The sequence below is a fragment of the Phyllobates terribilis genome, unplaced genomic scaffold, assembly GCF_046119375.1.
Source record: "Phyllobates terribilis strain yellow unplaced genomic scaffold, ASM4611937v1 Scaffold_1__5_contigs__length_1240528914, whole genome shotgun sequence".
NCBI classification, from domain to species: domain Eukaryota; kingdom Metazoa; phylum Chordata; class Amphibia; order Anura; family Dendrobatidae; genus Phyllobates; species Phyllobates terribilis.
This window is the reverse complement of record NW_027362761.1, coordinates 990,251,315-990,277,043: the sequence shown is the minus strand read 5'-3', so window position 1 is coordinate 990,277,043 and position 25,729 is coordinate 990,251,315. Positions and strand designations below refer to the sequence as shown.

General features: G+C 38.5%; 1 long non-coding RNA gene across 1 annotated transcript in view; it reads left to right on the top strand.

Moving 5' to 3' along the window:
- The first annotated feature begins 421 nt into the window (after positions 1–421).
- The window catches only part of LOC141172219 (uncharacterized), a 672,458-nt gene continuing 647,150 nt past the window's right edge, over positions 422–25,729 (top strand). The window contains exon 1 of the long non-coding RNA XR_012252439.1: positions 422–713. This is a non-coding gene — a long non-coding RNA (uncharacterized lncRNA). The remainder of the gene's footprint in view (positions 714–25,729) is intronic.

The window sequence follows — 25,729 nt, the reverse complement described above, 5'->3', positions numbered from 1 at the left end:
CCATCAGGACACTACAGATCTGCAGGGCTTCATGGTGGTGCTGAAAGGATAGCTCCATACTGATCACAGCTGAATCTTCCCACCATACACACTGCACTGCTCATGGTGCTGCTGGACGGACAGCTCCTGCATTCTGTGCATTACACCAAGTTCACTCACAATGCTTTCCCTAGCTTGATTCTGTCACCTTAAAAATCCCATTCAATTTTTTGTTTTTCTTCATAGTTTCCAAGATTGTCATTTGCCTCCTGGTCTCAATTCTCCCTCTTACTGTGCAGTCTTCAGGCTGCTTGCAGCTGGGTGCCAGCCTCCTAGCCAGCAAGGAAAGAGGAAGCTTTGCCACCCACACCCTCCCCACCTTTCTGTCTTCCCCCTCCTCCTAACTTCAGTGGGAGAAGTCCTGACATAACACCTTCATACTTCTCCCCAGCACTGCACCAGAGGCAGAGTGCAGCCAGGCAGCAGTACAGGATCTGCCTGCAGGAGGGGCAGGCTACATAGCAGAGGGATAGCAGACAGTACAAGTGACAGGCAGCATCCTGGAGACCTGATCTCCACTTTATACCCATCCAGTAGGGGCAGAAATGTAAAGTTTCCAAACATGTTGCTTCAATAGGAAGGCTGAAGTTCACCTGAAGTCATCTGCTGTGCCATTGTATGCTTGCAAGCATCTGTGTCAGCCAGTGCATCCAGCCTGTGCATTCTGCTCAAAGGTAGGTTAAATGATGTCTTGCTTCTCAGAGAACTTGTTGTCTGTGATGAGCTCTAGTGCTTACCCTGAAATGATTAATCGCAGCCTGTGTCTTCTGCTGCTGCGCTCCGGATGACATTGACCCTCCCTCTGTAATGTGCAGACGAAAGTGCTGCTGCTCACTGATTTCTTGCTTGGGTAATTTGACAGTTTTGCTCTGTAGTTTTTAATCGATCTTCTGACCGCATCTGATGGCAGGTGAAGTTAAAGAGCTGGACTGAGGCCGGGGGAGGCTGGAGGGAAGATGTTTTACATACTGCGATATTGTAAAGAAGGTAGAAGACTTTTCTTGGGTGGAGAACAGTGTGCTTGGACCTTTGGTGCCTGTGATGCTGTAGTGTTACTTGTGTTAATGTGAAGTTTAGGAAATTGCTTACTGATTGAAAGGCAAAAGTACACTTTTATTGACTTTTGTGTCAGTTTTATAATTCTGCAAATCTTATTCCTTACTTGTAGCATGTTTAAGAAAAGACTGATTAGAAATAAAATGCTACAGCTAGTACATTTTATACAAGTGAGAAGTTTATGTATAAGTATTGTGCATTACACGTATATGAAAGACTACATGTCATTTATGTTTCTCAAATATAATGGAAGAGATATATACGGTGTACATATATATACACACTCACATATACATGTATATATACATACACACACATATATATTCCTTCCACGATATTTGAGAAACAGAAATCATATATAAGTATTTTTATGTATATATATATATCTATATATATATATATATATTTACATATCTATATATATATATATATATATATATATAATTGGATTTATATAAAAACACTCATATTCATCATATTTAAAGACCTACTCTATAGAGACTGTAGATATACATATGTAAGGATGCCTGTGGAGTGTGTATAAAAACAATCCAAAATAGCAATTCTATGTCAAAATTAAAAAATAAGAATAAAAGTCTGGATTCACGGCTTAAATTTTAGAAAGTGATTTGGTGACTCTCCAGTGTAATAATGCACTCTGACAGACCATCCCAAATAGTTGGCTCTATTTGTACACACGTATTGTCCATTCAATATGTTCTTTGGTTCAATGATCTGGATGCAAAGTAATAATATTGCAATATAAGGTGAAGTCTGACACTGAATACTTATATCAAATAGAAATATTTGCTTTGGCTAGACTATTGAGCAGTAATAATAATAATAACAACAACTAATCACAAACAGTAGTTCATTTTTGGAAATAATTGTAAGCTTCATTTCTTAGAACTTTGATGTGTTCATAGTTTTTTATGGTTATTGAAAAGTTTAGAACTTTTTATGAAAATTATTTTGAATGACACAGAGCAAAATAAAGGATATACTACATTGTTTTTATTGCCGACTTCTACTGTGTTAATTTGTTATGTATGGAGCTGGACCAATCAGTTGATAATTTTGCTACTGTTTAAAGTTGCTACATTTTAGAAGTTGCATCATGTTATATTTGTTTTTAGTATGTTACTCTTCATAGTTGACCTGTACAATATAACAGTAAATTTATTGGATGGTGGATGGGACTTAGAGGAATTTAGTAGAAAGCAACAAGTCTTCATATAGATTTTGGATTTCAGAAACAAGAATCTAATGCTTAAGGTGAAAAATCACATTTCAAGTTGATACATTTCAAATTTGGGATGTAATGGGTAAGCAAATAAAGGAAAAAAACTAGCTTTTCATTCAAGTTGCATATGAACACAGTTCACATCATACAAATAGCATTGCAAAATACATTCCCAGCATAAAGTGTTAATATTATTATTTATTATTATAGCATCATTTATTCCATGATGCTTTACATGTGGAAAGGGATATACATATAAAAAATAAAAAAAAATAATCATGAACAATACAGGTTGCCAACTGGTACAGGAGGAGAGAGGACCCTGCCTGCGAGGGCTCACAATCTACAAGGGATGGATGAGGATACAGTAGGAGATGTAGAGCTGGTGGAGCAGTGGTATGGTGGAGCAAGGGTTACTGCAGGTTGTAGGCTTGTTGCAAAAAGTGGGTCTTCAGTTTCCTTTTTAAGGTTTCCATGGTAGGTGAGAGTCTGATATATTGGTAGAAAGTTCCAAAGTAGGGGAGATGCCCGGGACAAATCTTGTATTTGATTGTGGGAAGATAAGAGAGGGGAGTAGAGAAGGAGATCTTGTGAGGATTGGAGGTTGCGTGCAGGTATGTATTGGGAGACTATGTCACAGATATATGGAGGAGACAGGTTTTGGATGGCTTTGTATGTCATGGTTAGGGTTTTGAACTGGAGTCTCTGGGCAATCGGGAACCAGTGAAGGAATTGACAGAGAGGAGAAGCATGGGAATAGCGTGGGGACAGGTGGATTAGTCGGGCAGCAGAGTTTAGGATAGATTGGAGGGGTGGGAGAGTGGTAGAAGGTAGGCCACAGAGCAGAAGGTTGCAGTAGTCAAGGTGGGAGATGATGAGTGCATGCACTAGTGTTTTTGTTGATGCTTGGATCTTGGATTCTTGCAGATAAAGTTGAACATGTCCTTTTATAGCAGACCACATTAAAGTAAATGGGTTACTATTAGTGTTGAGCGAGTATGTTCTGTTAACCCTTTCGCCGAGTATGCTCGGGCGAGCACCGAGTAGTTACAGCTGCTCAGTGTTATGTTTAAATCACTCCCATGTGCATGATTTGCGACTGTTTAACAGCTTTATTACATGTGAGGAATGCAAAAGAAACAATCATTCCTCACATGTATTAAAGCTGTCAAACAGTCGCAAATCATGCACATGGAAGTGATTTAAACATAACACCGAGCAGCTGTAACTACTCGGTGCTCGCCCGAGCATACTCGGCGAAAGGGTTAACAGAACAAACTCGCTCAACACTAGTTACTATTAATAGTCATTGAGGCTTAGTGGGAGAAGGCTTACAACACATTGATAGTATTAGAAAGAGTCCCTGACTGTAGGTTACATATCTCACAAATACTAGTACCTTTAATGTTCCACAAATATCTTCATAAACACATATATAGGGTTTTTCTGAGATTTTAAAGAATTAAATTAGCTCCAGTAAATGTCTCAAACTTAAAAACATTACTCACTTACTGCTCAAGCACTGATTTTCTTTATTTTCTGGTAATCCCAGTTAGTCTTTGGGTGCCATATTGGCATGGGACCATGGGACTCAATTTCACCAGAAAAATAACCTGGTGGGTACTGCCTGAAAATTGCCATTAGAGAGGTAAAGATTTAGCTTTTGACTAATTGCAGGTTTGTTTAATGCCTGATTCATATATGTGTCACCCATTAAGCCACAATCCTTGAAATTGATGTATTGTACTTTCTAAAAAAATGTAACTCCAATGGCCACATTTAAATTACATACTCTTGTAGTAACAGTGAAATAATGTATAATTATTGATTGACATTAACTTTAGTCCTATTATATTAATCTGGTGCGTATGCTAATCTTATGTTAAAATCTCAACATCAAAAACATTTCATATAATTTATTAAAGACCTTAGTCCTCTCTGTAAGATCTTACCTTATACTGGTACCAGGTATCAGCTAAATATTTTATGAGCCTCATAAAGCTAGTGATTTCTCCAAATACTACATGAAAACTATCATTACTACTTATATGTATTAGCTACAGAAGATGTAGTCTGGGTTGAGAATATTGACCATTTGGACTTAAAAGTACCCAGTGTCTCGGATGCTGCAAAAAATACTCCTACTTCTATAACTAAATATAATTACAGCATCCAATTTCACTCTATAATAATATGGAATTTAAACAGATATAATTACATATAAAAGTAATTTTCAATATTTTTCCAAATTCGTGTGCCTCCTTCAAATCTACAAAGCAAACTAACTTGTCATGTAAGGAATACATGCATCTCTTCCAAATCAATAGCACTCATCATTTACTTATGTACCTAAATCAGCTTATCCAGTACGATAGATGTATACAGTCTATTTAGTTAAATTGTTAACTTTATAAAGGAAGAAAGGTTGCATGACATGAGCTGGGCAAATTTACCAGCGCACCAAAACACAAATGTTTAAGGCACAGATACAGTATTAGAATCAAGTTTAGTGTGCTAGAACCAAGTTAAAAATATAAACAGCCTCAGAACCAAGCTCATAACGTATATACAGTACTGACAGCACCAAATCCAAGTTCTTAACATATATACATCATTGGCACAGATAAAATATGTAAACTGGCAAACTACAGAAGGGTAGTAAACCTTGGAGTGGACAACCATGGGCTTACATTCTATAGGATAAAGAGACAGTATCACAGGGGTAGGTGGGTAGGGTTGCCATCATCTTGCTGTTGATTGCACAGTTAATAATTACAGGCAGTTAATTGCATAATAAACACTGATATTCAGAGACTCACATTTAATGCATTCTCATACCAGAATTCTTCTGTTTTCTTTTCTTCGTCATCTGGTTCATTCAGTCCAATTTGGTGCCTAGATGGTTTTGGCTCTTCGCTCTTTTTGTTGTACTTGCCCCTAGACTGTGTCCCTTGGACAAATAAAAATGCCACTAAATTAAAATAAATGCTAATATGTCTCCATATTAAATAATATATCTATTATGTGCCCACTGAATGTAATCCACATACTGGCTTGAGTAAATAAAAATTCCAACATTGTGCCACCTGAGTGCAAATGTGGCCCCCGTGTTATCCTGAATAAAACAATGCCCAAACTTTGTCCCTGAGGGAAGGTGCAGATGACTGTTTTTTCCACATCCGAGAATATTGTTCCTATTATGCTAATCACACCATCATCAGAGTTTGACCAGTATGATCTGATTTTCTCAGAGATGGAAAGAACAAAAAGTTTCTCCAACTTCTCTATAATGTCAGTCCCTGAAAATCGGAAAATCGGATCTCACTCAGATGTCATTAGAGACCCATAGAGTTGAATGGACACATGCCATCCGATTTTCATAGGCAAATCATACATGCTGCAGTTTTTTTCCTCAGACCACTTGGTCCAAAAAAAAAAAAAGGAAATCTGCACAACCCCTTAGAATAACATAGGTATGAGTGCTATCCACCAAAACCATGGCTAGCATTCATTCAAATTTTACGGTCGTCTGCATAAGCCTTAAAAAAAGTATTCCTAACCTTGTTCTCCGTGAGTAACATGACCACAATCAAAGCATAGCTCCCAACATTTCTGTACTCTTAATTAGCCTGGCCTCTTTTTGCTATGCTTCTGGTTGGCACATTGATGTCAGTTCACTGCCGGCATCAAAGAGATCTCAAGGAAGTAGATATAATTTAAGAATCTAGAGAAGGAGGATCAGGTCAGCACCCCGCCTCTCCTGGTTCTGTACACTAACTTTAATTTTAACAAAGTTTTGATGATCTGGTTAAACTGACTGCAGATCACCCGTTACAATGTAAATTTCAAAAGGTTTCTTCTAAAGCTGTGTCTGCGCATGTGTGTTTGTGTGTTTGCTTTATTTCATTGCTTCATTTCACTTTTAAAATGCTCAAACAAGTTCTACTTTGTATTTTTAGGGTCTCCTATGTTCTAGACCTACCTGCAGCGTTACAGTTGTTTATCTTAATGCTCTTTAAGGAATGGTAAACTGTAAGGTATCCAGCAGAAGGAGCAAAGGCAAACTGTGTTTAAAATGATCAAGAACTGTTTGTCTGTGCAGCAAATGAAAGATGCCACAGTTCATATCACACTAAACAGATATTTACTTGTTTACCACATAAGTGCATTGCAAACTTTTCTTGAATGAAGTTTCTAAAACATTTTAGCTAACATTTACTATACGGTTTAATATTAATTTTTTTTAAATATACTCAGTGAAATCATTGAATTTATTATGAGCGAATTGTATATTGTGCTGGTAAGATAGCTTATATGATGGTATCCATGTTTTCTTGTGACTTGGATGATGTTTACTAAATATATACATTTTTGGATATTAGTTCGTAAGGGCCACATTTTCCTATTTATATTATAAGTTTACAGATTAATATGTTAGATTTGGAACTTTCATTTTTTTCATTTATAGTCACCGATAAGAGACTGACAGACCTTCAACTAGTTTACACAATACTCAACCCAACCAACTGCAATTTAGGCTATGTTCACACGTTGCATTATTGCAGCGATTTTTCTTCATCAACCAAAATCCACTACCTGGGCTGTAAAAATGCTGTGTTCAAAATGACAAGTTTTCCGTGTTTTTGCAGTGTTTTTTTGCTACTTTTTTTGGTGAGGACTGTATGTGATTTGTCCACAGTACAAAAATTCTAAGTGTGGTTAAATTGCAAAAAAAAAGTGAAATTCCACAATTGTTTTTGTTTTTTTTTGTTTACCATGTTCACTAAATGCAAAAACTGACCTCGCAATATGATTGTCTAGATCAATACGAGTATGTAGATACCAAACATGTATAGGTTCCTTTTTTATTTAAGTGGTGATACCGCCTTTTTCCAAGACCCGTAGTGTCTCTATTTTTTGTGATCTGAGGCTGGGTAAGGACTTATTTTTTGCGCCCGAGCTGAAGTTTTCATTGATACCATTTTTATTTAGATACAAAGTTTTAATTGCCCGTTATTTCATTTTATTGCAATGTTGCGGAGACCAAAAACACATAATTCTGGCGTTTCAATTTTTTCTCTCGTTGCGTCGGTTACCGATTGGATTAATTTACTATTAGTGATGAGCGAGCATGCTCGTTACTCGAGATTTACGAACATGCTTTGGTGTTTTCCGAGTATCTTCGGCGTGCTTGAATGTTATGTTTGAGTCACTCCGTGTGCATGATTTGCGATTGCTTGACAGCTTTGATACATGTGAGGAATATTTATTTGTTAGGCATTCCTCACATGTATTAAAGCTGTCAAACAGTCGCAAATCATGCACACATAGTGACTCTAACATAACATTCGAGCACGCCGCAAATACTCGGCGAGCAACCGAGCATGTTCGCCGAAAGGGTTAACAGAACACGCTTGCTCATCACTATTTACTATATTTTTTGATAGATTGGACATTTCTGAACGCAGCGATGCCAAATATGTGTATTTTTTATTTTTTTTAATTGTTTTATTTTGAATGGGGCAAAATGGGGTGATTAGAATTTTTGTGTATTTTTAAATTTTTTTTATTTTTTTTCTTTTTCTTTTTACTGCCTTCAGTAGTCTCTTAGGAGACCTGAAGCTATGATAATCTGATCACCTGTGCTATGTGTAGCAGAAATCACGCTCTCCTATGAAAGTCATTCATAGGAGATTCACACTGTCTTCTGCAGACCTCAGGCTGTCATGACAATCCATTGGCGCTCTGCGATCATGTGACAGGGGTTCCGATGGGCATGACTTGTGACACGCTTCCGGCCAGCGCGTGTTAAATGTCAGTGATTGGCAGCAGCATTTAGCTGGTTAACAGCTGTGGGTGGATCTCGGATCAGATCAGCTGTCATGTGCAGGGAAAGATGCAGGCTCAGTGTTGGAGCCCGCAACAAAGGCAAGGACATGAGCTTGGAAGTACCTATACATCCAAGGTCGTGAAGGGGTTAATATTTATTTATATCTTGCATGAAGTTTAGTCGGCAAAACACTGCTTCATGAAAGCTCTACAACATGTACCATTTACTTATTTGTCCTCACAATTAGGGCATCTTTTAGTGCAAAGATTAATGTACAGTTTTATTAACTGCCTTTTTTTTTAATATGTAGCATAGGGATGGGTGGACCGGTGGAAGTTCAAGTTCTGGTGTCCGACCTGAAGTTTGTTTCAAAGTTCGTTTGGGGTTCCAGAACAGTACCCGAACTTCAACCAGAAACCCAACCCCTTTGAAAATAAAGGTTACCCGGACTGTGAAAGGAAAAAAAATATTCTCTCTCTCTCCCTCCCTCTTTCTCTCTCTCTCCCTCCCTCTTTCTCTCTCTCTCTCTCCCTCCCTTCCTCTCCCTCTCTCTCTCTTTCTCTTCCTCTCTCTCTCTCTTTCTCTTCCTCTCTCTCTCTCTTTCTCTTTCTCTCTCTATCCTCTTCTTACCCCAGAACTATGAACACTGCTACTGACTTCCGGGAAAAGTCCATGTTCGGCGTTTACCACCAAAGAGTAACTGTAATTTTGGGTTTGCCCATCTCTAATGTAGAACTATTGTAGCGAGTCTGTGTGACACTCTCTGCAAAAGCTTAAACTGTTCTTAGAAAGTTCACTTTTTTTTCTTATTTCATAGGACAGTTAAAAATCATTCGTAGGGCCACATGACAACATTTAAGGCCCACTTTACCATGATTAAATGAGTTAAAACCTAAACAATGTTTTATTTTTCTATGGTTATTCAACTTTTATAGAGCTTTACGTCACTACCACCCTCATTTGCTATTACTTTTCCTTAATTACCGTGAATTGTTTGGAGTTTTATTTTTGAGGTTATCAGCACCTTATCACAGGTACACAACACATACTAGTTGCTATGCCTGCTACACTTGTCTTAAAGGGAACCTATAACCATGAATATGCCGTCCAATCTGCAGGCATCATGTCATAGAGCTGGGAGAGCGGTGTAGATCGATATATCATTTTGTGAGAAAAGATTCAGTATAACCTGAGGTTTAATCCTCTGCTTTTTCTGGAATTTTCGGTCCAGTGGGCGGTTTTATTAATGATTGACAGATTTATTTTCTATAGTTGTGTATACAGAAATAGCTATCAGTCACTGATAGGACCACCCACAGGACCGACTAAATATCGATCTATTCAGATCCCCCTGCTCTATAACATGGTGCCTGCCGATTGGACTGCATTTTCATGGTAACGGGTTCCCTTTAAGACTATTTCTAAGATTTGTGTAAGCAGCATGGATTGTAAGGTCTCCAGCTGTATTATCTGTATTATGTAAATTAATAACATTGAACACAGCCACCACTCTAACATTTACCATTTATTTATTTACTATGAGAGTAACTGTTTAGATGTTACAAATCTGAATTAAAGGGTGAACACCTTTTTCAGGAAATTCAGTTTTAACCCCTTAACGACCGCCATAATGCATTTTCATGGCAACAGTTAAGTGTACTTATTCCTCAGCGCCGCTCTTTCACAGCGCTGAAAAATAACAGTGTAGCATCCCCCAGCTTCAAAAAATCTCCAGGGTCTCAGCTACCTGGGCTCGCTAGTGCTCGCTACTTGAGTTTGCATCAGGTGCTCAGGTATGCACCAAGTATCACGGGTGCTCAAGTCCCCTCCCCACATGTTTCACAGCTGTTATGCAGCAAAAAAAAACATGCAGAGATTGCCTGCCATACACGCATTTTTTTGGGGGGTGTCTAACAGCCGCAAAACATGTGGGGCAGGGACTCGAGAATCTCACTCGAGCTCCCACGAGCATACCCAAGCAACCAATGCAAACTCAAGAGCACTTGCGCTCAACAGTAATGACAAGATATTCAATATGACGACCTAATGTTATCAAATTCTGTGTCGTACCAGTGGGTTCAAAATGCTCACTATACCCCTTTTAAAATCCTTCAGGGGTGAAGTTTCTAAAATTGGGTCACTTGTTGGGGGTTTCCAATGTTTAGGCTCATCAGGAGCTCTCCAAACACGACATGGTGTCCACTAATTAGGCCAGCAAATTTTAGATTCAAAAAGTCAAAAAATGCTCCTTCCCTTCTGAACCCTACCATGCACCCAGTGATTTTTCCCCATATATGGGGTATCAGCGTACTCAGGAAAAATTGCACAACAATTCCCGGGGTCCATTTTCTCCTCCTACCCTTGTGAAAATAAAACATTTGGGGCTAAAGATAATTTTTCTGGAAAAAGTTAGATTTTTTATTTTTATGGCACTACATTATAAACTTCTGTGAAGCATCTAGGGGTTCAAGGTGCTCACCACACATCTATATAAGTTCATTGAGGGGTCTAGTTTCCAAAATGGTGTCACTTGTGGGGGGTTTCTACTGTTTAGGCACATCAGGGGCTCTCCAAATGTGACATGGGCCAATTTTGCGTTCAAAAGCCAAATGGCACTCCTTCCTTTCCGAGCCCTGCCGTGCGCTCAAACAGTGATTTTCCCCCACATATGGGGTATCATCGTACTCAGGAGAAATTGCACAACAAATTTTGTGGTCCGTTTTCTCTTGTTACTGTTGTGAAAATAAAAAAAATGGGGTCTGAAGTAAAATTTGTGTGAAAAAAAGTAAAATGTTCATTTTTTCCATCCATGTTGCTTCAGTTCCTGTGAAGCATATGAAGGGTTAATAGACTTATTGAATGTGGTTTTGAGCCCCTTGAGAGGTTCAGTTATTAGAATGGTGTCACTTTTGGGGATTTTCTGTCATATAGGCCCCTCAAAGTCACTTCAAATGTGATGTGGTCCCTAAAAATTATGGATTTGTAAATTTTGTTGGAAAAATGAGAAATCACTGGTCAACGTTTAACCCTTATAACTTTAAATGGAGCTGAATTGACCGTGGGCAAGGCCACGCGTTGATATCCATGATCTGGCCCTGCAAGATCCCCACACACAGACTCTACCTTGATAACCGTATCTTTACTTGTATACATTTTTAACACAGCAGAACACAGTAAATGACAACCGTAAATGTTCACAGCAATAACGTGTACTTATAAGCTGACCCTCACTGTCCCTACTCACACGTTACCAGTCCTTTACTCCAGAAGGATGTGTCCCCCGTCGCAGGCCTGTCTGTCTTTGCAGGAAGGCGTCCCAGCCGAAGAAAACAGGAACAGCAGAATTCGCTGAAGGGAAGGAATACTTCGGCCTCTCGCCAGAGTTCCCGCTTACAGTCTCTCTGATCCGGGTAGTAGCTCTTGTGGATTCCCTTATGTGGTTCACACTCCAGTAGTGGGGAGTGTAACAGCTGAATCCTTCTGCAGTGCGGAAGCTGGGGAAAACTCTGAGGATAAGGTGTCAGATAACAGAAACCACGTTGAGAGTATCCTCTACGGCACACACGAGGACCTGCACACCATCCTGGTTCTTTTTTATAGACCACCTCAGACTCTCCGCGCGCTTTATTTTTTTTTTCACTTTGCTCACGTGACTCTCCAGGGAGGGACACAGGAGACTCAGTCTTTTTCTCTGTCATCACATCCGGTGCAGGTGCAACCTCTGGCCACAAGGTGGCAACACAATCCTGCGTTATCATTTCTGTCACAGGCTCTATCTCAATTATCACAGAACAGCCAGAGCCTGCCAGCTCACTACAGAGCACCGACCAAAGAATCTCTTAAAGGGAACCTGACAACAGAATTTATCCCTCCGAGGTACTAGCTGCAATCGATCAACCTCCTAATATAGATTTTCATGCTATATGATCAATAATCAATCGTTTGATATTTTTAAAACCTTCGTTTAATTGCAGCATGCGTTTACTTAAACAAATCCAAGATGGCTATCAATCATTCCAACAACATACTGCTATCATGCCTACAGTATATTATTAACATCACAGCTTGTAGAGGGAAAGCATAAAGAAGGAGAATAGGAACTTCTACTCCTCCCTCTAAATGATGTGATAAGGGATTAAATACTAATGTCAGTCTCCCTTTAACCTTAAAAGTATCCTGGACATTCCTGTACAAATGACCTAAATAACAGAATTAGTCTGCTTGCCTAAATAATATAAAATCAGATTTTTAGGACCATGATGACTGGAACTCATATTTATAACAATGATTTTAATCAAAAGAGTCAAAAACTCTGCACTAGTTATTCTCCATTTTGACACATTGTAGCTGTTATGAATATTTTTTACTTATAAATATTGAGATGTACCTTAGGTAAAAAAAAAGATTCCTCCATGCAAAACAACTACAACTCTGATGTACAGATGGGTTCCCAGAATGCTCGCTTCAGGTTCTTCTTCAAAATTTTTATAGAATTAAGGTCAATACTAACTTGGCCATTTCGGAACATTAACTTTATTCTTCTTTAAAGAGGACATGTCAGCAGGATTTTGGACTTTTAATCAAAAACAATGAAAAAATAGAGCTTTGAAACTGATAAAGATACATTTTGTGAAGAAATCCATTTTTTCTGTTATTTAGCCATGGAAGTTTTATGCCAATGAGGCACATGTTCAGAGGAACAGTATATGGCACTTGGTCTTCTTCTGCTTGTTTGAGTATTATAAGCCCTCTTCCTACCTCCAGGCTATTACTGACAGAGCTTTCACAGTATCATACAAATGATGTAATTGAGCTGAGAAATCGATCTACGTATTTGCCGCCCTCTCCAATGGCAATGCCCGTGCATATAATTGGCCAGAGAAGGCAATTCATCAAAAATGCGATGACCTTATATAAAAAAGAATCTATTTTGGGCTCATTCATCCATAAAACATTGTTATAATAGCCTTTTGGCTTGTCCAGGTGACCTTACGCAAATTGTAGATGAGCATAAATGTTCTTTTTGGAGGGAAGTGGCTTTTTTTCCAAGCAATCTGGCCATGCAAAACATCATTGTTTAATTAGCAGGAGACTGCAAAGAGGGTCTAGCCTATTTTTGCTCTCACTTGAGAGCTTGAGGAAGGTGAGTCACAATGCTCCTTTCATGTGGTGTTGGTGCGGTGTGTCGGTCATTGTTGCTGTGGTTTTGTGCTTGTGGGGCGGCATTGCCAGGAGTCATGGGGACTCGGTCTTGCAGCATGGGTGCTGTGAGGCACCAGGCCGCCCGTCCTGCTAGTACATTGTCGCTGCAGTGGTGGTTGGCACATGGCTCCGCTCCCGTTTAGGTAGGAGATAATAGGACCCACTAAGAGGTTTGCCGTGATGTGGCAGTGGGCTTCATACAGTCTGATCAGAATGTTAAACTAAGAACCTTATGTTCTGTTTTACAGTATATATTTTTGCCGAGAGGCATTAGATCAACGTATGTTTTTAGAGGTGCTGTCCATTCTTTTTTTCAGATCATTGTTGTTCAGTGTTGTCCTGATGGTGGACTCATGAACATTAAAATTAGCTAATGTGAGAGAGGTCTTCAGTTGTTTAGAGTTTACTTTGGGTTCCATGGACTATACAACTCTTGAATTTCTTGTTTTTCATAATCTGATTGTGAATTGGTGGAGATCCTATGCTTTAGAGATAATTTTGTTACCTTTTCCAGCCTGATGAGCATCAACAACGCCTCTTATGATGTTCTCAGAAGTGCTATTCTTTACCTAGTTTCAAGCTAATTTTGTTTGAGATAATTTGAGACCGTGCTTCCTCAATATGAAAATGATCACACGTTTGGTATAATTAGTTACTCACATTCCTGACTATAAACCTACAAAACCCCCAGTACTCCATATATACTGTACAATACATTTTGTATGGATATTACATACCGTACATATAACAAATCACTCACTGTATTCCCAAGCAGATAGGCTTCCAACCTACTTCCCTTCCTTCCATTGCTGGTTCTGTTTACTTTTATACAAGTTACATAAAAGGTACAATAATTCAACTCTGACGTTCTAGGATTTACCGTATTTTTCGGACTATAAGACATACTTTTTCCTTCAAAATTTTGGAGGAAAATGGGGGGTGCGTCTTATAGTCCGAATGTTGGGGGGGGTGTATATTTATGTGTGGTGTGGGGGGAGCGGTATCGGTGGAGGAGCGGGGCACAGGAGGCTGCAGCCTACACTGTCCCCGCTGCTAAAGAAAATGAATATTCACAGCTCCCCATGCCCATGGGCGTGGGGAGCAGTGAATATTCATGCTCCTTAATAGCGGTATACAGTGCAACCGCGCTGCGGCTGCTGCTGCTGCCGGCTGTCTCCTGTGCCCACTGTTAAAAGGCATGAATATTCAACCGCTCTCCACGCCCATGGGCGTGGGGAGGGGGTGAATATTCATGCCCTTTAATGAGCGGGCACAGGAGATAGCCGGCAGCAGCAGCAGCTGCCGCAGCGCGGCTCCGCTGTGTGCCGGCTATGAAGGAGAGTGAAGTCACTGCTCCCCGCGCACACAGTCCCGGCGTGGGGAGCAGTGACTTCCGGCAGCTGATCTCTCCTTGTGAGCCGCGCATGGCAGTGACGTCATGCCCAGCTAACATGAAGAGATCAGTGCTGGCAGACCGGATGCAGCGCTGGAGGAGAGAAGAAAGGTGAGTAGGAGTGTTTATTTTTTTTAATGTGCAACATGATGGGGATTAGGGGGACCATGCATACCAGGACAGGGATTAGGGGTGCCATGCATACCAGGACAGGGATTAGGGGGACCATGCATACTAGGACAGGGATTTGGGGTGACATGCATACCAGGACAGGGATTATGGGTGCCATGCATACCAGGACAGGGATTAGGGGGACCATGCATACTAGGACAGGGATTAGGGGTGCCATGCATACCAGGACAGGGATTAGGGGTGCCATGCATACCAGGACAGGGGTTAGGGGTGCCAAGCATACCAGGATAGGGATTAGGGGTGCCATGCATAATAGAATAGGGATTAGTGGTGCCAAGCATACCAGGACAGGGATGAGGGGTGCCATGCATACCAGGACAGGGATGAGGGGTGCCTTGCATACCAGGATAAGGATGATGGGTGCCATGCATACCAGGACAGGGATGAGGGGTGCCATGCATACAAGGACTGGGATGATGGGTGCCATGCATACCAGGATAGGGATTAGGGGTGCCATGCATACTAGGACAGGGATGAAGGGTGCCGTGCATATCAGGATAGGTATGAGGGGTGCCATGCATACCAGGATAAGGATTAGGGGTGCCATGCATACCAGGATGGAGGGATGCCAGGCATACCAGGATGGGGATGGGGACCACGTGTAAAAGGAAGGGGGGCGGCATATATACCATGATTGGGGATATTGTCAGAATTGGGGGACATTACCCCTATACCAGTGTCAGCAGAAGACCCCCTCCCCCTTAAAAGTGCATCATGGCCACATTTTTTGCTTATATTTATATTTTTTTATTTTCCTCCTCTGAAACCTAGGTGCGTCTTATGGTCCGGTCCGTCTTGTAGTCCAAAAAATATGGTAAATATCCCAAAGAATTCTACTACGACTTCAACCTCTCTATATGATATTTCAATTTTTACCTAAATGTTTAGATTTTAAACAGCGCCTTTAATGGGGTTTCTGTTGCTTGAAGTGTCCTGGAGATTGTACCAACTGTTACTACTCTTTTGTCTACTGTCAATTATCAATGTCTTTCTTTTTGAAAATAAAGAAAAAAATATTTAAAAAGCATCAAATAAATATAGAAAACATTTAATACTAATATTTATCTTATATTTGTAAATAAAAATAATAAAATAAGGTATCAAATAGTTCCTCTATCACCATATAGCCTAAAATATCAGCATGCCCACCAGCCACTGATTGTATCAACAATATTATAACGTTGTTTTTACCTTTGGATTAGGGTAAATGTTTTTAGTCACTTAAAAGTCATGATCATTCCTATGGATTATAGCATAGCTGAATTACTACAAGCACATACTATACAATGCTTTAGAACACTTTACTTGACCTCTTCAAATTACCGTTCTCCTTCTCACATGTCCTATATTGCTGAATAATTACTAAAACTTAATTCTTGGGGCAAATAGGCTTCATTGTTAGCTTATTCGCTTCATTGTTAGCTTTTTCAGTTTTCAAACACAAACACCGGCGTAGTTAAAATAATGTATGGAGGTGTTTAGGAATTTTTAGTGAAAATGGCCAAGTTCAGTTCAGCATAATTATTAACTAAAAGGAGAAGCTTAAATCTCTGAATTAACTGAGGGTAATGAGCTCCCTGTGTTGTACTGTTGCTACTGGGAAAATGTTAAATTCAATGTAGTAACTTGAATTAAATAAGAAATGTTAAATGTCAGCTTAAAATGTAGCACTGGTATATTTTGAAATCCTGCTTCAGGGATTTATGAAATATTTAAGAATATTTTTTTTCTCTGTGGTTTCACATTCATATTATGACAACTTAAAAAAAAAAACAAAATGTAATAATGAGTCACTTTACTCAAATATGTTTTTTTTTGTTTCAACTTCATACAGTTCTGATTACTTTTACAATCCTTTGTGTACTTTGAAAAGCACAAACGCATTTTGATACTGGAAGTAATATTGTATTTAATTTCAGATTTCTGCCTGTTGTTTTTCCACTTACCTAACAGGATTGTTTCACTGGATACACTTGTCATAAATTGTCAAACATCAACTTTTCAGGTGTTAAAGGGCCAGTTCATTACTGTCTTTGCTGCCAGCAAATAAAACTTAATATCTGGTATATTAAATTATTTAGTAGGAAATAGGAGGGAGATTTTTTTTTATCTGACATTATGGTATATCTGGATTTTACAATAAAGTTACATTTTCTTTCCAATAAAAGTTTAAATTGTCAAAAAATAAGTAACACCACTAAGTTGCAAATGAAAAGAGAAGAATGGTATTTTGCAGAATTTGCTTTTGTGTACTTAGTAGTTGTGTTAAATGTACTTTGACATATTTTTGGTGTTATTGTGTTATAATGCTATAACTGTAGATCATATTTTGGTAAATGAACAGTTTATGATCGATGTGTACATCAAGCTGATCGGGCAGGTACTGCCCATGTACACGCTCAACCACATGCAGGAGTCAGTCTGAGGTACATATATGGGCTCCTGCTTTAGTTGTGAGCATCTCCCTGGATTTAACCTCTCATATTCCTCTGCTGATAATGACAGTGGTACAAAATGAGTTTGACTGGGAAAGAGCACTCCCTCTGTCAGCCCCTCCTTACAAACCACTATCACGGGTGATGATGCACCATTATGGCAACCCAAGCACTAATTATATCTAAACCTGCTATATACTCATACCTTTTAGAACACTGACAGGATGCACTGCATTATATACAGTTATATGAAAAAGTTTGGGCACCCCTATTAATCTTAAGCTTAATGTTTTCTTAAAATTGGTGTTTTTGCAACAGCTATTTCAGTTTGATATATGTAATAAGTGTTGGACAAAGTAATGTTTCTGCCTTGAAATGAGGTTTATTGTACTAACAGAAAATGTGCAATCTGCATTCAAACAAAATTTGACAGGTGCATATGTATGAGCACCCTTATCATTTTGTTGTTTTAAATACTCCTACCTACTTTTTACTGACTTACTAAAGCACTTTTTTTGGTTTTGTAACCTCATTGAGCTTTGAACTTCATAGCCAAGTGTATGCAGTCATGAGAAAAGCTACTTAAAGTGGCCACTTGCAAGTTGTTCTCCTGTTTGAATCTCCTCTGAACAGTGGCATCATGGGCTCCTCAAAACAACTGTCAAATGATCTGAAAACAAAGATTATTCAACATAGTTGTTCAGGGGAAGGATACAAAAAGCTGTCTCAGAGATTTAACCTGTCAGTTTCCACTGTGAGGAACATAGTAAGGAAATGGAAGAACACAGGGACAGTTCTTGTTAAGGCCAGAAGTGGCAGGCCAAGAAAAACATCAGAAAGGCAGAGAAGAAGAATGGTGAGATCAGTCAAGGACAATCCTCAGACCACCTCCAGAGAGCTGCAGCATCAACTGCAGACGGTGTCACTGTGCATCGGTCAACTATACTACGCACTTTGCACAAGGAGAAGCTGTATGGGAGAGAGATGCGAAAGAAGCCGTTTCTGCAAGCACGCCACAAACAGAGTCGGCTGAGGTATGCAAAAGCACATTTGGAGAAGCCAATTTCTTTTTGGAAGAAGGTCTTGTGGACTGATGAAACCAAGATTGAGTTATTTGGTCATACAAAAAGGCGTTATGCATGGCGTCAAAAAAACACAGCATTCCAAGAAAAATACTTGCTACCCACAGGAAAATTTGGTGGAGGTTCCATCATGCTTTGGGGCTGTGTGGCCAATGCCGGCACCGGGAATCTTGTTAAAGTTGAGGGACGCATGGATTCCACTCAGTATCAGCAGATTCTTGACAATAATGTTCAAGAATCAGTGATAAAGTTGAAGTTACGCAGGGGATGGATCTTTCAGCAAGACAATGATCCAAAACACCGCTCCAAATCTACTCAGGCATTCATGCAGAGGAACAATTACAATGTTCTGGAATGGCCATCCCAGTCCCCAGACCTGAATATCATTGAACATCTGTGGGATCATTTGAAGAGGGCTGTCCATGCTCGGCGACCATCAAACTTAACTGAACTGGAATTGTTTTGTAAAGAGGAATGGTCAAAAATACCTTCATCCAGGATCCAGGAACTCATTAAAAGCTACAGGAAGCGACTAGAGGCTGTTATTTTTGCAAAAGGAGGATCTAATAAATATTAATGTCACTTTTCTGGTGAGGTGCCCATACTTATGCACCTGTCAAATTTTGTTTGAATGCAGATTGCACATTTTCTGTTAGTGCAATAAACCTCATTTCAAGGCAGAAACATTACTGTGTCCAACAGTTATTAGATATATCAAACTGAAATAGCTGTTGCAAAAACACCAATTTTAAGAAAACATTAAGCTTAAGATTAATAGGGGTGCCCAAACTTTTTCATATAACTGTAAGTATATAATGTGTGTTCTAGTCAACTTTGAGAGACTAATAAATAATGTAAAACAATATTTTAAAAGTTTTATTATTAAAAAAAACTATATTATTATTTATCCAATACAGCAAATGCCACAAAAAATATAAAAAACTAAGCCATAACTGTTGTTTTTGTTAACCCCGTCTTGCAAGAAAATAAAAGCAAAGACAGTGATCAAAAAGTTTTTTAATATTCCAAGATTTGCCAATAAAAATGACAGCTCGTTATAAAAAAAAACAACCACACAGCTTTGTGAACACAAAGAAAATGAAAATGTTATCGCTACCAGAATATGTCAAAATATATGTGAAGCGATCCATAACTAATCAAACTAAATTTCAGAAAGTTTGGGATTCTAGCAAATGTGAAATTTTTTGTCATTTGATTCACACAAATTCAGGAAAATGGTAGCCAGCTGTGTTCCTCTTTGTTCAGGTCTTTTAACACCTTTACCACCTTGGGTTTTTCCGTTTTCGTTGTTTGCTTCCTCTCTTCCCAGAGCTTAATTTTTTGGTCAATATGGCTTATTTTTTGCGGGATGAGTTTTATTTTTGAACGACATCATTGGATTTACTATATTGTGTACTGAAAAACAGAAAAAAGTTCCAAATGCGGTGAAATTGCAAAAAAATATATATATATATATATTTTTTTACCATGCTCACTAAATGCTAAAACTGACCTGCCATTATCATTCTCCAGGTCATTACGAGTTTGTAGATACCAAACATGTATAGGTTTTGTTTTATTTAAGTGGTGAAAAAAAATCCAAAGTTTGCAAAAATATGGCACCATTTAACGAGACCCGTAGCGTCTCCATTTTTTTGGATCTGGGGCTGGATGAGGGCTTAATTTTTGCGCGCCGTGCTGACTTTTTTTTTTTACCATTTTTGAGTAGATACAATCTTTTGATCGCCTGTTATTGCATTTTATTGCAATGTTGTGGCGTCCAAAAAAACATAATTTTGACATTTTTATTTTTTTTTCTCGTTACGTCGTTTACCGATCGGATTAAAAAAATGTTATATTGATAGATCGGGTGATTTGGAATGTGGTGATACCAAATATGTGTATGTTTGATTTTTCATTGTTTTATTTTGAATGGGGCGAAAGAGGTGGTGATTTGAATTTTTATATTTTTTACATTTTTTTAAAAACATTTTTTTACTTTACATATGCTTCAATAGTCTCCATGGGAGACTAGAAGCTGCAGGCTTCAGTTCTGCTGTGTGTAGGTAAAATGCTCACTTGCTATGAGCGCCGACCTCAGCGGTCAGAGCAACCCGGCAATGACAACCGCAGGGGTCTCCTGCAGACATGTGACACGGTCACCGATGGGTGGAATTAATGATGCGCTCTCAGTAAGCACGATTTTAAATGCCACTGTGAGAGATTGAGAGCGGCATTTAACTAGCTAACAGTCGTGGGTGGATCGTGGCTGATCTGTACAGCTGTCTTGTGCCCGAAAACATGCGAATTCAGCGCCAGAGGCGGCATTAAGTGCAGGGATACGACCTTGGACGTACTCATACGTCCAAGGTTGTAAAGGGGTTGGAGGCTGGTAAATGGTTGAAAAATCCTGTTTTATGATCACCTGATCTAGGTCCTTACTTCACTGCTTAAGCTACATGTGTAGCATCTCAGTGAGACCTCCTCTGAGGTCCATAAAGTCACATGGGGGCAGTTCTCAAAATGTGACTACGTGGCCACAGCACTGAATGAAATGAAGACCAGCACAGAGAACCAGGGAGCTAAACAGTAGTGGGGGTAGTGGAATGAGTCAGATGATTGCTTAAAACATGGAAGTGTAATGTCCTTTTTTCTATTTTTTTAACCCTTTCCTTTCTCTTTGTTTATTATTCTTTGAGGTCTAAAGAGACCTCAAAGCATAATAAATGTATTTTTATGGCAATTGAGGCATTTTCTAAGCAGACTAATTTTTTTAGACAAAATCAAATAAGTAAATCTGTCTGGAACAAATTCCAGGAAATTTGCTCATTTCTAATGATCACACCACCATTTTTTTCTTTATAAAGTGATTTTTTTTGTGCAAAATGTAATAAAATGTAAAAAGAAATTATATATTTTGGATATCACCTTAATTATCTTGAACCATACCTTAAAACACATTAATTATTTATCCTATCTGGTGAAGAAACATACAAAAAAAAAAAAAAAATGACAGAAATGCTTTTTTGCTCATCATGCATTATGAAAAATGAAATAAAAAGTGATTATAAAATGTATTATCTATTCCAAAGTAGTACCAATTAAAACTACAGATCATAGAATCATAGAATCATAGAATCATAGAATGGTAGAGTTGGAAGGGACCTCCTGGGTCATCTGGTCCAACCCCCTGCTCAAAGCAGGATTCACTAGATCATCTCAGACAGATGTCTGTCCAGCCTCTGTTTGAAGACGTCCATTGAAGGGGAACTCACCACCTCTCGTGGCAGCCTGTTCCACTCATTAATCACCCTAACTGTCAAAAAGTTTTTTCTAATATCTAATCTGTGTCTCCTCCCATTTAGTTTCATCCCAGATCTTTACTCAAGCAACAAGCCCTCTGTACACAAAAAATGAAACAGGTTCTGAAAAGTATGACTACCGAAAAAAACATATTTAAAATGTGTTTTTCTTGTGCACAAATAGAAAAACATTAAAAAATCTAAAAAAAATTGATTTCACCACAATTTTAACAACCTGTAATGTAAAGCTAGATTATTATTTATTCTGCATGGTGAGCACCATTTTAAAATACAAAAAAGGATAAATTACCAATAAAAATTAAGTTTGTGATGCTAAAAGCAAACTTTTATGTAACTCTGTATACAAAAAAATAGAATGAATAATCCAAACCAAATTTTATTTTCTTTAAAAAAAATTTTTGGGGCAAATGTAGTAAATTATATTGATCAGTACTATAAAATATGTCATTATTTATCCTGTACAGTTAACATGATAAAGCAAAAAATATGAAAATCCATGTAGAATTGCTGTTTTTTTGCTCATCCTGCCTCACAAAGATGAAGTTTAAAGTGATCAAAAAGTCTAATGTACCCAAAAATAGCACTAGTAAAAACTATAGCATGTCTCACAAATAATAAGTCTAAGGGCTCATACCCATATGTGTGAAAAAAAATGTTCCGATATCTGGACCAAAAAATCAGATGAGCGTCATGCAAGTGTCATGCGATTTTCACGAGAGAACAATGCGATTTTTCACACCTAGTATCCGTATGACATCTGTATGCAATGTGTTTTTTTTCTCTGCAACTATTATACTACAATCATTTACAGGACGATTTACAGTGTTCTATGCTACAGAATGGTAATGTATCCATAAAAATTGGATGGCATATGGATGGTCTGCATGCATCCGTTTTTTTTTTTAGCACCCATTGACTTGCATTGGCGAGGCTGGTCCAATATACGCAGCAATACGCAGCATGGTTAGATTTTTTTTTCTTAGTCCGATTTCAGCTGAGAAAAAAATCGCAGATGAGATGTACCTCATAGAATAACATTAGTCCGAGTGCAATCCGATGAAAAATCGGATTGCACTCGTCCGTTTTTATCGCATATGAGAATGAGCCCTAAGGCCATGGCCCCACTATCAGTATTCAATCAGTATTTTTTCTCAGGAGTGGGAGCCAAAACCAGGAGTGGGTGATAAATGCCGAATTGGTGACTTGTTTCTATTATACCTTTTCTCTGATTGTTCCTCACCTAGTTTTGGCTCCCACTCCTGAGAAAAAATACTGACCAAATACTGATAGTGGGGCCGTGGCCTAAAACAATCCCACAATATCAAAAAGTGTCTGGTGCACATATATGCACATATATGCAGATCAATCCGCTGAGGATCAACTTGAAAATAATTTCCAGAAATTTTTAGGTCCCTGTGAATACAAACACTCTGCAATTCGATTCGTGACCGTAACTAACATATTTAACCTCTTTCTATCTCTGTGTCTTTTCCTCCTCTTTCAAACTTACATTGCCTCCATGCAGAAAATAATAGCATCCATTGACTAAATTTGTATTACTAACTACAGACCTGATTCTAATCTCCCCTTCATCTCTGAACTCCTCCAATACTCACTCTAATCCCATGTAATGTGATATCTTTCAGATAATTTTTTTTGACCCATTACAATCTAGATTCCTTTCATTACGCTCTGCACAGACTGCCATTACTAATGTCTATAATGATTTAGTAATAGCTAAATCGTATGGTCGCTATTCTGTTCGGGCTCTCCTTGACCACTCTGCCGCATTCAAAACCATTGACATCCAACTCTTTCTCACTATTCTTTACACTATGGACTTCAAGGATACCGTTCTCTCTCTTGGCTCTCCTCCTATCTCCTACCTCTCCGACCAAATGTATCTTTTGCTAGCTCTTTCTTCTCTTAGTTTCCCCTTACTGTCAGGGTTCCTCAGAATTCCCTTTATAAATAAACCTTAAGCAGGGGGAATGGGGGCATCTTTGCAGAGGCAGACACCGACAAAAGAGGACCCCCGTTTAAGAACAATATATGGGATCTTTGTAGTCCAATAGCCCGTCATAATGCACAATTTAGTCATTTATTTTACTGACTTATATAGTGCCATTAATTTCACAGCTCTATACAGACATTATGGGCAGGCATTGTCCCCATTGGGACTCACAATCCCTATCAGTATGTCATTGGAGTGTGGGAGGAAACTGGAGAACCTGGAGGAAACCCATGCAAACACAGGGAGAACATACAAACTCCTTGCATATGTTGTTCTTGGTGGGATTTGAACTCAGGACCCCAGCGCTGCAAGGCTGCAGTGCTAACCACTGTGCCACCGTGCTGTCCATCTGTTTAGTGGTAGAAATGGACCCTTTAACCTCTTGACCTCCTAATGAAACTGCACAGGTTGCACCTACATCTTTGTCTAAGTACGGTAATCTGTCTTTAATGGAGTGTGGATTGGAGAATTAATATTTTTCTTTTTGGAGACTAGGTAAAATCATATCTGCCTCCAAAAACAACACAGAAAAGTTTCACATGTATCTACTTGACATCTAAGCTATTTACCTCATAGAATTCAATGGGAAAAATCTTCAACATGATGTTTATTTTCAGTTTTTATTTTCATTGTTAAAAAAAATACAAAATAAAACTACAATCAGTCAGTAAACACATACATTTGTCAATTTTTTTTCAAACTGTAGTTTAAATTTGGGGCTTTTGACTTTTCAGAAATGCTGTGCTTTATGTATTTTTTTATTCAGCTTTTGATAAGCTTTTTATATGTATTTAAAAATGACTAAGATAAAATGCTGGTAAAAAAACTGCCTGAAAGACACAACATATAAGCCTAAAAATGGCCACAAAATAATTGTGTGTGAAGGAAACCTAGCAAGGTCAATTGATTATACAGCCTAGAGGAACTTATAAGTCATATAAGCTGTTCACTCCTATTGCTTCCATCTGTCTCGTAACTGTGGTTAGAGTTTACTATAGGTCTTAACCTGAAGCTCCATCTCTCCTTCAATCACACTAAACCTTCCCTTTTCCTTTACGTTGGTTTATTTTTCTGTAGTTTATTAAATTTATTGGTGTACTTCAATATAAAAAAATAATATCAAACTATAATGTTTAAAATCATCTGATATACATTTAATAAGATTCACGTTAAAGGCTGTTATAATGGCAATTCACTAAATCCTCTCCATCAATCACAAAAGAAAAATTTCCCTAAATTTTGTTTTCAGTTGTTTGATATTTTATTCTTACAGGAGATTAGCATTCATCACTTAATGTTAAATTTTGACTTTTTTCTCAGTTTTGACATTTACCTGAAAATTGCACTATTTTGATCCTTTTTTGACATACGCTGTATATCCACGGTGCATGTCAGATGCAGGTGTATAGAGTTTATTTAGGAGGTTATACTGCACCATATCCCACAGATGTCGGTTGTAATACAGCAGCGATTGGAGTTAAGCTCTCTTCTCTGCTGCTATACCCTTAAATGAAGTTGTTAGTCTCTGAAAGTGCCATTTAAATGGGTTTTCCCATGAACAAAATACATTTTAATCAATTGATCTTGGAATAAAAATAATTGTATATTTTAAAAAAAAATTCCTGCGCTGAGATAATCTTATAAATGTGCCCCTGCTGTGTACTGTGTAATGGATCTGTCTGACCGTACAGGAACATGGTCTGCTCATAGCACATCTCTTGCACAGGGGAGGAAGAAAAATAGTATACAGACATTACGGCATGGGATCGCAGCTGCTGCTTTTTGTGAAGCAAAACATTTCCCTGCCTGTTTTTAAGCAATGTATTACCTCAAAGAAAGAATCAGCTGTGATTCCATACTGTAATGTCTGTATACTCTTTTCCTTCCTCCTCTCCTAGGAGATGTGGTATGATCAGATCC